Genomic DNA, 15,667 nt, shown 5'->3' on the forward strand with positions numbered 1-15,667 from the left:
AGTATGTCCCAGTTAAACAGCCATCATCTAAGATGCATCACATCGATAGAAGTTTCTAGAAAAGCAGCTCCGGTTTGGGATTTTTTTGGTCAAATGTGTGCCCTGTCCTTGGCCAGTCTCCACGTAAAGCTTATGGGGGTGGTGGTAGAGGAAGAGCTGGTTTGGGGGAGCCAGCAGGGCCAGCTCCAAAAAGAAACAGTACTTCAGTGACACCCTCTAAAATGCTGGGGCTACAGATAGATTTTAGGCAACCTCTCCTGGAACTCAGCTCTCCTCTTCCTACAAGAATGTTTTACCTCCCGGCCCAAGATGGTGCCTCAGAGTCCAGCAAGATCCATTTGTTTGGAGTCTTAAAGCCTTTTGGGGCTTCACAAAGGTCTGGAAAGAGTAATGCCTTAAGCCATTGTCACCTGCCTCAGAGAGCTGACACGTAGCTGCCTCCCCCACCATCCTATGGCATTTATAAACAGTGAGCACATGCTTATAAATGGGAACTCATGGTTTTAGTGAAGGAAGCCTCCGGCCCTTGCCCTTTGCTCTGATGGTTGCACACGTGTGTGCTCACACATCCTGTTCTCTCTCTCTTACACACACACACACACACACACACACACACACACACACCTGCATCGAGCGCCTAGCAGAGAACCGATGACCAGACTCACCTGCTGGTCCCCACGTAGCTACCTCTCAGGAAGACCCATCTACCTGGATTGCACGCTTGAAAAGGAAGCTGATGGATCAGCCAACGTTTGGGCAGAAAATGCCATGGGAAGCATTGGGGAAGGAGGGTTTCCAGCAGAAACTGGTGTGTGGGTCACTAGGCTGGGCTCCAGGCAGCCCCTCCCCAGTGCAGTGGCCCTTCTCCATCCCTGGATTTTGGTTCCCTGAGGGGAGAGCAGGTTCTGGGCTCCTCTCACAACATTGAACTGGGGGAAGTGAAGTGGGCTGCAAGTTGCCTCTGAGGACTTTTTGTTTCTCCTCTCCTGCACTGAGCAGTTGTCATCTCCCAACACCCTTAGCTTCCCTTCCTTTCCTTTGTCTTTGTGGGAGGGCCAGGAGGGGACTCGCCAGGGACATCCACGAACACCCTCTTCCCACCTGAGCTCTGCCCCATCCTGTTTCTTCCTCGTGTGTTTAAGTGATATTTTCTTATGTAACCGCCCTGATCCGCAAACGCCCTCAGTATCCTGGATGCACACGTGGCTATATTAAGGCTTCATGTTTCCTGGCTAGTTTGAGACGTCAGCTTTGCAGGAGTGTCTTTAGACCCACCCCGATCCCCCTCGTTTTTGACCCTCAGCCCCAAATATTATCCCTCCAGTAACTGGGATTTGTATCCCTTTTCTGACTAGGCATCTCCAAGCCTAGAGGCCCCTGAGGATCTGGGAAGTGGCTTTGAGTGGTGTCCACGACTGTCCGGCTGTCAGATTTGCGGAAGAGAAAACAGAAAAGGAAAGCGACTCCTCCCTTATATTAAAAATAAATAAGATTTTAAGTTTCTATTTCAGAGAGCTTTCCTCTCTTCTCTGAAAATAAATGCACAATTGTCTTGAAAACCCTCCAAGCCGAAAATACATGGTACTGATGTTCCCACTCCATTAGGCTCCTTCCCAGAACAAGGATCGCTAACCCGGAAGGAACCATCCCTGTGACATGACATCAGCGTTTGTGAGTTGGCCAAGTGCATTTTCTAGGGGAGGGGTCCACGGCTCTCATGGGAATGTCAGTGGAGTTTGGGACTCAGTGAAGATTAAGAGCCACTGCCCTGGGTCAACGTTGACCCATGTCTTCTACCCCCATGGACAATCCGTCCCCAAAATTCTTTCTCTGCAGTGCCCCCCAGACCCAGCCTCGCTCCCCGCTTGTCCACATGATGCCAGCTCGCAGACTCATGCCGCTTCCCTGCTCCCAGTCTCTCTCTCACCTGCGGTCCATTCTGCATGGTGCCGCTGGAATGCTGGTCCTCACATGCCCGGGTTTGTGGCAGTTTCTCCACCTCCGACCCTGACCATGATGTTTACAGCGAGGCCCTCTGGGGCCAGCAGCCCCAGCCTACTATCAGCTCCCCTCCCAAACTTCTTACCGGACTGGGAGGGCCAGACTGCCCCGGATATTCATCCTGGTTCTGCCTTTCCATAGCTGGGTGGCCTTTGGCAGATTATTTAACCTCTCTGAGCCTTGATTTCCTCTTGTGAAAGTGCGGATAACATGTCTCTATCATCCGGTTTTTGATGAGGATCGAACGGGAGGGTACATGTAACGTACCGGGCTTGTTGCGGACTCAAGGTTTCCCCCTTTTCCTCCTTCCCCTCCTGTGCTTGTGCACAGTGTGAGGATCTGGGGTAGAGATTGTCAGGGTTGTGTCTTCAGAAGGCAGTGGGAAGTGAGGGGAGGGGAGTATTTAAAAGGCATGGTGGGGCCCGGGGTTCATTTAGGAGAGGCACTCTGGGGTGGCCTTCCAGCTTCACCTTGTTCCCAGCGTCTGCTGAGACGATCCGACGGGCTTTACCTGGACCCCAGAGAGGAGTCCGAGGATGGCCTAGAGAGCAGGCAGTTGTCCTTTCATATTAATGTCCACACCCTTGAACAGCCCTTTGTCACGGGATCACTCGGGGTCAAAATTGTCCCAGACTGTGTCTAGACTGTGTTCGGGTAAGTGACTGGGTGGAGGAGCCCCTCTTGACTTCCTTGCTCTCCCCAAGTCCCTCTGCCTCCTTCTCTTTGGCATTTTCATTCTTGGTCTGGACCAGAAATAGAGATTGTGCTTGCCAGTTGATTTGTAAAAATCACAGAATCATTATCTTCCACAGAGTAACTTCTTAAAACACGAGTCAATTTTTTCCCTATGAATTGTCTGTCGACAACTCTTCCTGTGTCTGTAAAGTGCTGTGGGCTCCTCAGGATGTGTTATCTAAACACAAGGTTTTATTATTTTTGTCATTATATTATTTATTAACACAGGACTCTTAAAACGGCAGTAAGTGTGGAAAGCAATTTTTTTTTTTTTTTTTTTTTTTTTTTTGCTTTGGTTACATCTGGGTCTTATGATGGCAAGGTGTGATGTCTCAAAGACCAAGTCACAGGAGGAAAATGATGTCTGTGTACCTCCTGTCGTCTGAAGGGTTTGCAGCCTTCACAGACATTAATTCATTAATTCTCCGGAGTTATAGAGAGATGAGCATGACTGTTGCCAATTTTAGAGACCAGGAGATGTTGGCCAACCTTGGAGTTCCCAGGAGAAAGATCCCTACACTGCGGGACTACTTGAGACCTTTGGGAGGTGCTGACAATGTCCTTTCTGGTCACACAACAGGACCCCCAAAAGCTGACACACTTTGCTGGCCAACAGCTGTTGGAAAGGGCAGGGATGATTGTGTCCCTTTCGACCCCTTCTGTGAGGAGGCCCTCCTTTCTCACCCTGCTCCAGACACACTGACCACCCATGGTGCCACTGGACGCTTTGTTGGTTCCACGTGCCCGGGTTGATGACATCACGTGGAAACGTGCCAGAACTAAACAAGGTACCAACTGCCCCAAAGAACCCAACAGATGCCCGTCCTGTTGGCTGTAAGAAAGCTCCTGTCTCGGGACGGCTGGGTGGCTCAGTCGTGAAGCGTCTGCCTTCGGCTCAGGTCATGATCCCAGGGTCCTGGGATCGAGCCCCGCATCAGGCTCCCTGCTCGGCGGGAAGCCTGCTTCTCCCTCTCCCTCTGCTCTTCCTGCTCATGCTCTCTCTTTCTCTCTCTGACAAATAAATAAAATCTTAAAAAAAAAAAAAAAAAGAAAGGAAGGAAGAAAAGAAAAAGCTCCTGTCTCTCAAGGTTGGGTTTGGAGTTCTTGGGCAATCTTGGATCTTTGTGCGGACGCACCCCTGCCTCCCCAGTCCTGCCAGAATTTGTGACGTGGGGCCCCCGCATCCCTCCGTTCATACACAGCGGTGTGACAAGGAAATGCGGTGAGCTGCACAGACTGTGGGTTGGAAGTCATGCCGACTTTGGTTTCAACCCTAGCTCACCTCTTCCTTGCTATGTGATTTGGGGCAAAGTATTTTCCAAGCCTATTTCCTCATTGGCAGGATGGGAACAGCAATATCTTCCTTGTGGAGTTGTTGTGAAAATTGTTCTCAATGCACAGGTAGCACCAGCCACAGTGGGAGAGGGGGCTGGAGAGGCGCCGCCTGCCTCCTGTCTGTTCTGGGATGTCACGTTGGTCACTCGAAACCGGCAAGAAAGCAGGGCTTATTTTTTTTTTCTCCCCAAGAGCCTGTTCATCAGCACACTCCAGCATAGTAGGCACTCAGTAAATATAGCTACTTAGTAAACTCAGGTAAAACCCATGTTGACTCGAAATGTAGAAATAGAATACATCCATTATATGGAACACAAAATCACTGCTTGTTTTACAAGGAAAGTGGTATCACATCTACCCAAAATTGATCACCCAGAAAGATGAATGTGTGGCCTCCTTTGGTACATGGAGCTTGTCATTTAGATCTATTGCTTTTGCTTATTGAACTCGGGAGCATATTTTGTGTTGCTTCTAGTAACTCTAGTAATTGTTTGGCTTATAAGAATGTGCTGGCTAATACCCAAACTGACGGGAAAAAACAAACAAACAAACAAAAAGAGAGTTTGGGAAGTAGCTCTTTCCCTGAATAAATAGCTTGTCAATCAACAAACATCCAACACTGTGCTTCATTCTACAACTGAGGCAAGAAATTTGCAGAATGATTCTCAGCTTCATGGAGTTCATGGTCTGTGAGGGGTAGCAGGGAAGAAGGCACAGATATTTGAAATAACGTACAAAACAAATGTCTTGGGGCACCCGGGTGGCTCAGTCAATTAAACGTCTGACTTCAGCTCAGTTCATGATCCCGGGGTCCTGGGATCGAGTCTCGCATTGGGCTCCCTGCTCAGCGGGGAGTCTGCTTTTTCCTCTTCCCTGCTTGTGCTCTCTCTCTCTCTAATAAATGGATACAAATCTTTAAAAAAATGGCTTTTGCAAATACATTATATGCTACAATTTCCTTCCACATCTAGGAAGCGCAGGCACAGAGAAGTGAAGTAAGCTTTTTCAGGTTACACATCTAGTAAGAAGCACAGCTGCACTTTGAACTCAAGACGATAGATCCTAGAGTCTTCTCGGTAATAATTATTATGTGCTGAAATACAAACGGGCTAAATTTTGTACATGGATAATTCGAGAATGGACAAATCAGAGGCTAATTATGTGATCCCAGACAACACATACAGGGAGAATGGGGCAGGAATCACCATGGGGATCACACCTGCTGTGGGGGAAGCCCTGCAGAAAAAGTATTTTTCCTGCATCTCAACGGACAGTTACACATTTTTGTGACATTTTGCTCAACCACGAACACAACTGGGTCTGCCTATCTTTGGCCAAGATGCAGCCAGCCATCTGATCTGACTGGGGGGACCAATAAGGAAGAGCTGAGTATGCAGCATGGTGGTGGAGAAGGCCTCTCCTCTGCTTGGACCATTCTATAACATCAGTAGAAAAGCCAGTCAACCCAGTCTTTTGATATGAGAGGCCTGGTCTATTTTTCTTATTATAAAAATCTCTCTTGGCTTTTCTCCTTCTTCCTCACTTTCCTTCCTGGCCTAATTTTTTTTTTTTTTTTAAATCGATGGGCTTTTCTGACCATAGCCAATGCGAACACAACTCCAAATAATAAATATGGGAACAAGGATGGCAACACCATTGCTTTGCTGGGGGCAGACAATACTTCATTTCATACATCATTTACTACCGTGCTAGGGAGCAATTCTACAAAGCCGGAAAAGATTTAGAAAGTTAAGAAAGGAGGGGAAAACGCACCAACCACATCATTACTCTATCTCCATTATCTTGTAAAGTTTATTGATGTGCAACAAGAGGCAATTTATAATGGAGCCCACGACTGTGCTGATTTACACAAGTAAGGGCAAAATGGTGCTAAACAATGTTTCGGTAGCATTTTGTATTTGTCACAGGCTTTATTGGAAATGTAGTGATTTCTCTCTGTGACCCAAATCTGGGTTTTCCAGAGCCTGATTTTGAAGGGAAAGCAAGTATCAGAGCCATGTACTATGGATGTCCAAGGTGGCCCCAGAGACGGTTTCGGGGTCTCTGGGGCCAAGAAGTAATAGGAACTTGCCAGCTCGCTCCGGCAGCCACTCTCCATCCTTGGGCTATGACCAGCCCAGAAGGAAGATCCGGGACCCTGTCTGCAGTGGGTGGAAGGAGATGGAGGAGACAGAGGTGGGTGAGGCAACCCCTCCTCCTCAGCTAGTCAGCAGTGCTGAAGAAGCCCCAGACATCTGCTCTATCCCTCCTCCTTCCTGCAGAACACACAGGTCCTCTCAACGTCCCTTACTCCCCAGACACGTGTGACAAGTCTGCACGGGTGACCCAGAAGTCACACCCAGAAGAAGGCTCTTGACCATCTGTGGTACACTTTCCAGACCACCTGCCTGTCCCCAGCCCCGCCCCGGCCAGTCACAAAGCTCTGACATTTGCAAACCAGAGGAATGGCCAGGGCACCTCGAGTGTTGTCAGAATGGAGTCTCTGTTTCTTGTCCCAAAGAGGAAACGAAAAAAGCCAGAGGTTGAGGAGCCAGGCCAGAGTTAGTTCTCTGCCCACCCCCCCCCGCCCCAGCACAGCCTCTCGGGGGCCCTTCAGAGCAGGTCCTGGGGGTCTGCTCACCAGGAATCCGGGGGGCTTCCTGCCCTGCCCCACCTCCCACTCTCTCCCTTGTCTCAGGAAGGTCTCATTTGTCTCTGTCCCCAGTAGCTCCTGGGGCAGCCAGGAAGTCTCTGAGCAAAATCCCATTGTGTGAGTCCTGCACACCTTGTGGCAGGTGACCTATCCGACAGAATCACTCCCCTCATTCTTCCTAAGAATGTAGCTGCAGACATTCCTTTTCCCCTCCTCTCCAGCCTCCCTAGCCTCTCCCAACTGTTCTCCTAGGAACAAAACACACACTGCAGGAGTTGCCAGCCGACGGCTTGGTCTTCAGATGACTTGAAATTGAAATTGGTGGGACCCTTCCAGTAAGTTACTTAAGACCTCAATTTCTCATCTGCAAAGTGGGGATATTCTTGTATCTGTCCAGTGGTGTGGTTGTAAATGTTGAACCACTAGTTGAAAGAAAAAGAAAGAAAGAAGAAAGAAAGAAAGAAAGAAAGAAAGAAAGAAAGAAAGAAAGAAAGAAAGAAAGAAAGAAAGAAAGAAAGAAAGAAAGAAAGAAAGAGAAAGAAAGAAAGAAAGAAAGAAAGAGAAAGAAAAAGAAAGAAAGAAAGAAAGAAAGAAAGAAAGAAAGAAAGAAAGAAAGAAAGAAAGAAAGAAAGAAAGAAAGAAAGGATTTCCGATTGGATAGCATTCACCAATGTCTGTGGTGTAAATAGTTGCATCATGGCTAATTGTAAGCCAGCACACCCTGATGTCACTGGATGTGCAGCTGGGAAGAGGGGGCCTCTGGGGGGTGGCTCCAGCCCACCCCTGAACCTGTCCAGTGAAGTTATGGGACGTTTTAACCAGGGATTGCATAGGCAGCACTGAACACAGCACCCAGCACACAGTAGGTATACTTATAGTGGTCATGGCTCACACCAGCCAAGGCTCCCAGCTTGGGGCTTCTCTTCTTGCCCTTCCAAATGCAGCTAATGGATCTTCCTGTGGAGGAAGCCAATTGCAAATGATTTTTAAATAGTATGAGGCTCTCTTTGCTGGCTTCTGATAAATCCGTTCTGAGCAAGCTTCTTGGAAATAACCCAGGGCCAGTGCCTGTGCCTCGGGGTGGCATTGAAAAGGGAGTCATCCAGGCCTCTTCCTCCCTGCCACCAGGAGAGGGAATCTCTGTCTCGAGAGCCACACTAGGCGGCCTTGGCCGGCCCCCATGCACTTGTGCCAACCTACCGCATATAAAACATTGTCTTACTTCTAGCAAGTTCTGTGTTTGTTTCTTTCCTATGCAACAGCTTCGCTGCTGGCCACATCCAAAAAAGGAACAAAGTCACATTGTTCAAAGCAAACAACTCCAGTATCAGTTGGAACAAATAGACAATCACACTCCCAGACCTCAATCTTCAAACCCAGCCGGACAAAGCAGAGTGAAAAGGCTCAAGGCCACAAGGCAGCAAAACACACCTTTATCTGCTTTCAAAGGGCATCTATCAAGTGCAGTTCTTATGTGGGGCCCCCTCCCCCACCCCCTGACTGTTACCAATATCCTTTTAGAAACCTGAAAATAGCATGTCTTTCCTTATGGATGGGTCCTGTTCCAGGTGACTGTGATGGATTTATTTTTTTCCCTCCCCACCCCCTGGGTTTAAAGGAGGACAAAAAGGTTTCTTTCGTGTCTGTTCATTTTTTAAGGTCCCCATAGTAAGACTATTGTTTTACTTTTTTAAACTGGGTCTACCCATTTGTTGGCCCAGACAATCCTTTTAGATTCTTCTACCGTTTTAGACATCCTATGAGTCTGTGAGCCATAGCCCCTTTTCTGGTCTCCTGCCCCGAGGCTGCCAGGGGCTGATTGGCAGGAGGATGGACCGAGTGGAAATTTACCACGCTCGGTTTACTACTTGCAAACTTGCATGCCAACACGTGGTTCCCAGCCCTCCGAATTCATGACCCTGGGCGCTCAAAGAACCTTCTAGAGAACCGCTCTTGCAGGACATGGGGCCGGCAGAGGGGCAGGAAAGCACAGGATGCAGCCACCCCGCAGAAGTGGGTAGTTGGAGGGGCTGAGTATCACACCAAGTAACAGAGGTTGGAATGAAAATGAAACCAGACTGGCCCTTAGCCAGCCCGGGCTACGTGGCGTTGCATCTTGCACATATTTAAAAAAAAAAAAAAAAAATGACTCTGCTTACTTGTCAAGCACCTAGTTAGGAATTGCTCCAGACCCACTTGGGGACTGTTAACTGTGGTTCCAAGGGAGAGGATCGGGAAGGCGAGAGAATCAGTTGCCGTGAAGGCCTGGCCTGGGGAGAGATAACCCTGCCTGGAGGGCAGCAGGGATGGCCCCTTAAAGACTCCAAGGAAGCAGAGATGAGTCTTGAGAAATGCACAGGATTTCTCCAGACATAGGAGTGGGAGGGAGGGAGCTCCAGGCAGAGGGATTGGCTTGGGCCAAGGGGCAGAGACACGAAGTGCCCACAAAACCGTGTGTGTACATGGCCTTCGCTTGGCATATGAATACTACACTTGCTGAACAGAAGGGGAAAGAAGGCATGCTTTTGAGCGCACATACTTATTTAAAAAAATTATTTCAGTGCTTTCTGGGGTTCTAGGTCTGTGATGAGCGCTGTGGTCGATACAAGAGAAGCATAAGATGCCCCCCCCACCCCCGGACACACACTCCTCCTTCCCTTACTCTCCAGATTCTTCTCTGGTCCCTGCTTTAAGGACTGCCGTGGCCTGCACGTATGGTGCTGTCCTCACAACCCTCAACACCATTATGAACTTCACCATTGGTCAGGACTTGCTATAAACCTTCCATGTCTTGAACTATTATTTACTATTTATTCGTTTGTTTGTTTGTTTATTCAATTATTAGAGAGAGAGAGAGCACGTGGGAGCAGAGAGGGGTGGGCAGAGGGAGAGGGAGAGAGAGAGAATCTCAAGGAGACTCCCTGTAGAGCATGGTGCTCGATCTCGCAACCCTGAGATCATGACCTGAGCCGAAACCAAGAGTCTGAGGCTCAACTGACTGAGCCACCCAGGAGCCCTGTTATTTACATTTTAAAGTACTATTTAGTTCTCTAGCCTTTTTTAAATCAACTTAATTAGGGTATAATTTACATACAATAAAATGCCCAGAATTGAAATGTATACAGTTTGATGACACATGTGCGTACCACACAAACATAATCACCACCCCAACACCAGAAAACATCCCCATCACTTCAGAGAGCTCCTGCGTGCCCTTTTCCTTCATGGCCAACCCCTCCGCCACCCACCCAGACAGCCCAGGCCACCACTGGTCCGACTTCTACGATCATAGCTCCGTTTTTCCTCTTTCAGAATGTCATACAAATAGAATCAGATGGTAGACGGTATTTTGTGCCTGGATTCTTTTGCTCAACGTAGCTTTGGTTGTTTCGTTCATTTGTTTGTTTGAGATTTATCAATGATGAATGTATCAGAGCTTGTTAATTTCCGTTGCTGAGGAGTAGTATATTAGGTAAATACAGAAATGCATTTTTCTGGTCTTGCCTTTCCAACCAGATTGTGAGCCTAAGGGTGGGGATGTGTCTCCCATACTCTGTTCTCACCCCGAGGCACCTTATCCAAGGCCATGTTGGATTGGATTCTGAAATGTGTTGCTTCATTGAATTACATTTGTGGGTAAGATGTGGTCCCTGCCTGTTAAAGCCTTATAATCTAATTATGGAGGCAGCTACAAACATAAATCAATTATTCCAAGGCAATACATTCATCTATTCATTCAGCAAGTATTTATTTTAAGGATGAGAGAGGGCATGTCGATGAATATCTAAAACACAGCACAGAAAGGAACATGTGGCTTGAAGGATATTCAGAAGAGGATCCGCAGAAACGAAGAGCAAAGTGATGCCTTTTGCTGAGCCGCTCAGGGAGATCTTGGAGGAGGAGCCAAGGCACAGAAGGCGGGCGGACTATGGACGGACCATATAGGGTTCATGAGAGACAGAGCTGGAAATGCAGGGGTGGGAAGGGGAAGGCATTCCCAGCAGCAGAGGGAAGGGGTCCAAAGTCACAGAAGCAGCACTGGACACGAGCAGAAGCAGCTGGTTGGTAGGTGTGCGCAGGGTGTGAGACGTGGAAGGAGCGGCTGGGGGCCACAGATGGCCTTGAATGCCGAACTAGGAAACCCAAGTGCAAGTCAAACACACATGACAAGCCCATCAAACACGCACTCGGTGCTACTCCCTACAAGGCAAAACAAGCCCACCATCTCTGAATTACTACATCAGTGATACAAGAGAAGGACCGAAGCTAAGAGGGGTAAGTAATTTAACAAGGTCACTCCGAAGGTGAATGTTAGAGTCAGGACTCAGCCCTGATTTCTGATAACCGTGGTCTTCATGCACAGCAGGTGGTAAAAGTATATGAGGTGCAAACATCCCAGAGTGTAAAGGTCAGAGAGAGCCTTTTTTTTTTTTTTTTTTTGTGCAAGTCATAGAAATAGGGTTTGGTTGTTTGTTTCTACAGGATTGAAATGCAGTGAAATTCTTACTTTCAATAATACTACATGATACTTTGAGGACTTTATATTTTTGGAGGGATTTCATATTCATTATGTCACTAGACCCTCATAATATTCCTGACAGCTCAGCAGCTCAGGTATTGTTCCTGTTGTTAGTAGTATTGTTTGTTACCATTATTATTCCAGAATTTTCAGAGAAAAAACTCAAGACTCCAAAGAGTTAAGAACCTTTCCGAAGGAACTTTAGTTAACTGGCCAGGACTCAAATCAGCATCTCTTGAATGGATCTCTACAACCTGCTGTTGGGGAATAAGGAGGAAGGATTCTATTGGATAGAAATGACTAGAAGACCAGGGTCACCAAACCAAACCAGCTGGTCTCAAGCCGTCCCCAACCCCTTCCCAGCATGCTGTTGGCCTGTGTGGGTGATCTGAGAGGGGTTTAGAACAAATCTGATGCAGAGCTTTATTATAAACACGTGTGAATCAGCTGTCTCTTCTGTAACAACAGAGAGTTGAAGATGTGGGTCACCACACTTTCTGCCAGTGTAGCCATTTGCCCTTCTCCAATCCTCAGGGCCACAGTCAGAACCAGGAGGGACCCCTAAGTCATTTTGCAAGGGTGCAGGACCTGCAGCCCTGGGACTCCATGGGACCATGGACCGCCCCTGCACACTGGCCTCACCTCTGCCCACTCACTCCCCGCAGCTTGAAGCTTCTTCCTGCTCCTGCGGTGGTGAGCTCTCAGCCCAGGCAGGGTCCCAGACAGACAGTCCGGGCAGGTGTGCACTGTGAACCAGGGCCTCGCTGGGAACAAAGAAGGCTTCCAGAAGGGATGGCCCCGAGGAGCTCACCTATGTCATCATTTTGCCTCAGGTAAATCCCGAATAACCAGGAATGAAAGAGAAAAAGTCCATGACCAACCATGAGGAAACGATGCCATCAAACAGAGCTTCTGAAGAACATCTGGAGGGGGCCAAGCCTCCCACAATGGGGGGGGTCCCTTTCGAAGAACCTGCTGCCTGGTTTGGAATATCCCAAAAAGTTTATTTGCTTTTGTGTGCGCGTGATCTCTGAGGCAGTTTACTAAACACTTTGAATGAATCATCTATTGCTACCTCCATTTATTTACCACCTGCTTCCTCCGTAATCCAGGACAACCTGGCTTCCATCAGACAAATCAAGCCCACTCCCCAACACGCAATGCTCCCAATAGAAATGTTGGTCTTCCTCACCTTGCATAGTCGCTCTCCTTTTGAAATATACACACGCTGTGAAGGGATTCTAGAAATAAATCTTGATTAAAAAAAAAAATTCTCTTCACACGTATTAGTTTCTATACTCCTAAATAGCAGCCAGGCAGTTGGCAAATAACAACTACCCTTGGTCATTGCTGGGAAGATAAAGGACTATCAAAACAGGGGCCAGCTACTTGCCAGTTGAGGCTGGTCTGTCATTGCCCTGTGCCTCATGGGAAGACACTAACAGCAATCTTTGGCCATGAAAAAGCTGTCTGGTCCATTTGCTCCTGGACCAAGTTTGCATAAGTTCTAGGCCTAAAAGTCAAAGCGAAATGAAATCTTACATATAAACACCGACCTTTCAGTCACTTGAGAAAGACACCCTCTCTCTCTCTCTCTCTCATAAACACGGCAGCTTGCTTAGAGCAATCTTGAGCTGGGAGCTGTGAAGAATTGCTCTAGGTAGGAAGAAACATTAGCTCTGGAATTCAATTAACTGTCAGCACGGCGGTTGGTGTCAGGATAAGTCACTCCCCTTCAGCAAATGGGCATGGGGCTGCGAGCCTCCAAGATGAATGGTGATTGATAAACTGCTGCAGGACTAGGAGTTCGGCTTCCCAGGGTCCTTCCCTCACCCACCCAGGTTTTCCATGAACATGCAGTAAAGAGATAGTGGGAGAGACTGTGTGAGTACATGGGAGATGCTGTCAAGAATTTGCTTGTAGGGGCACCTGGGTGGCTCAGTTGGATAAGCATCTGCCTTTGGGATAAGCATCATGATCCTGGGGTCCTGGGATGGAGCCTCACATTGGGCTCCCTGCTTAGTGGGGAATCTATTCTCTCTCCATCTGCCCCTCCCCTGCTTGTGCTCTCTCTCTCTCTCTCAAATAAATAAATACAATTTTTTTTTAAAAAGAATTTGCTTGTAACCTCTTCTTTCATTTGTAAATTTCATGGGCTTCAAAGCTACCCAAGAGTAGGGACCCTGCTTTATATTTCTTCTCTCTCAGTTCATGTCCAGATTCATGCTCAAGGGGGGGAGAAATGCTACCTGGTGTCCCATGTGGCAGGCACTATTAGCCCCATCTGATAGATGAGGAAGAAACTTGCCGGGAGGAGCTAGGGCTCGTTCCAGAAAGAAAGCTGAGCGCACCTGCTCTCACCACTGGCTGTGTTGCCCCTATATGATAGCGTGCGTACAATCTACCTACAATCTACAGGAGTTTGTACAACACATGATAGGGAAAACATGACTTTGTTCTCTTCCTTGGTCTTTCAATGAGTCAGGCTGCAGCGGATTGGTCTTCGTTTTGGTGTTAGTTTAGCTAGTTTTGCTCTTAGTTTCCCCCAGTCATCTTCCAGAATCCTTTGGCCCCTGTTTCGCTTTTGTATTTGCAGATCCAATCTGTGACACAATTGAAAGGGAAAAGAAATATTTTCGTGAAGAAGGATAGAAAATTTCACCCCCCAAAAAGGTTGCACATAAAATTCCCCAAGAACTGAAGATGAACGTTTAAACATAAGAATAAAAATTAAGTATGAATTTGTCCTCAATGCTTAGAAGGAACATGTTGGAAACACCACGTGTGTGTGTGTGTGTGTGTGTGTGTGTGTGTGTGTGTGTGTGTGTGTACCAAGCCAGTGGGGCCAACGGGCAGATGAGCAACATTCAAGGGGCAAAAAGGATGAAATCAGATGCCCTGACCACATGGGAAAAAGCAGCTGCAAAAGCTTTGGCCCTCTTATTCATAGATTTTATAAACTTCAGGTAGAGGAGAAACAACAGTAAGAAGAATGACCTCCGCGTGGCATCCTAACGCAAATCCGAATTTGGATATCACTGCTTGAAGCTGCAGAAGTTTGAGGTTGGGTCCACCTCATGCTTGAGCTTCTCCGTCCATCATAGCATCGCTTGTTTTTGCTTTCTTTGCCTTTGTCTTTGCTCTCTGTCCCTGTTTCCCTACAAAACCAAACATACTTGCTCTCCCAGCTTCACAAAGAGAAACCGATTCCAAGAGGAAATCACTTCACAGCAAGTGAACCCTGGGAAGAATTCAAGACTGAGGAGCCCTTGTAATGAGATTAAGGGAAAAATGCTTTTGTGCAACCAACTCGGACCCGTCCTCAGTCCTTGAAAGGAGCCAAAACAAACATAGGCATTGTTTTGGGAAGGAAAAGGTTAACAAGCTATGAAAACAAAATTAAAGATATTTTCAAAGCCTGACCCTCAGCAGAATGAGTAGAATGCGGTCTGCCAATGCAGCAGCATTTCCCTGCCCATGACATTTATCCTGCAGCCTCCACTGTGATGTTCCCAGCAGATGACGCGGGAGCAGCACTCTGCATGACAGCCACGCAGCCTCCATTGGTCGGAGGCACAAAAGCCTGAGTCCAGGCGAGAAAGACGCCTCGCTCCTTGACCCCCTTCTTAGAAATGAGCTTAGAAGACATTCTTTGTGGATCATGTGGAGCTCAGAGGACATGCTCTCATCCGCCCTCTGGTCGGCAAATGGAAAAATTCTGAGCTTGTTTCCAGACTTTGTGGGCTCATAATGACCCTCAGGACAAGACCAGTGCCTCAGTTTCCCCATGCAACCAGTTGATGTTTATTGCGTGCCCACCATGCACCAGGCTGAGGGCTGCCTGCTGTGGATGTAAAGTTGAAGGGCCCCATCCTTGTCTTTACGGGGCTCACAGACTGGTGAGGACAGGGATATGCAAACAAATAGTTGTCATTGTAGTATGGAAAGGCTGTATGCATAATGTTTCTCAAATGGAAGAGTTTTCATTGGCTTCCAAATCTAGCAGTAATGGGGGTAATGTCAGTGGACGTTCGATACTCAGGGGGAATGTGTGTGTGTGTGTGTGTGTGTGTGTGTGTGTGTGTGTGTGTGTGGTCTGACACCCATCACCCTCTGTCAGTAGTGTCCCCTGATTCTTGGGAGCCTGCAAACCTCCTTTCACGTTCTAAGCTGGCTCACAGTGACAGAAATTGTCACCTTTAAGTACAGAGGGACCAACGCAGGGAGGTGTATGGGAGAGACAAGATGAACTACTAGGGGTGTTTCCTTGTCCCTCTTCATCCAAAAAACATTGCCAGTGCCCACCAAGGCTCAGGCTGTCTTTGTTTAACTCAACGCACGCAGACCCCCCCTTAGTCATACACCCTGCTGGTGATGATGAGAGGTTTTGTAAACAGAATCAAGAGCCCAAGAGAAAAACAGAT

This window comes from Zalophus californianus, chromosome 15, assembly GCF_009762305.2.
Source record: "Zalophus californianus isolate mZalCal1 chromosome 15, mZalCal1.pri.v2, whole genome shotgun sequence".
NCBI lineage: Eukaryota > Metazoa > Chordata > Mammalia > Carnivora > Otariidae > Zalophus > Zalophus californianus.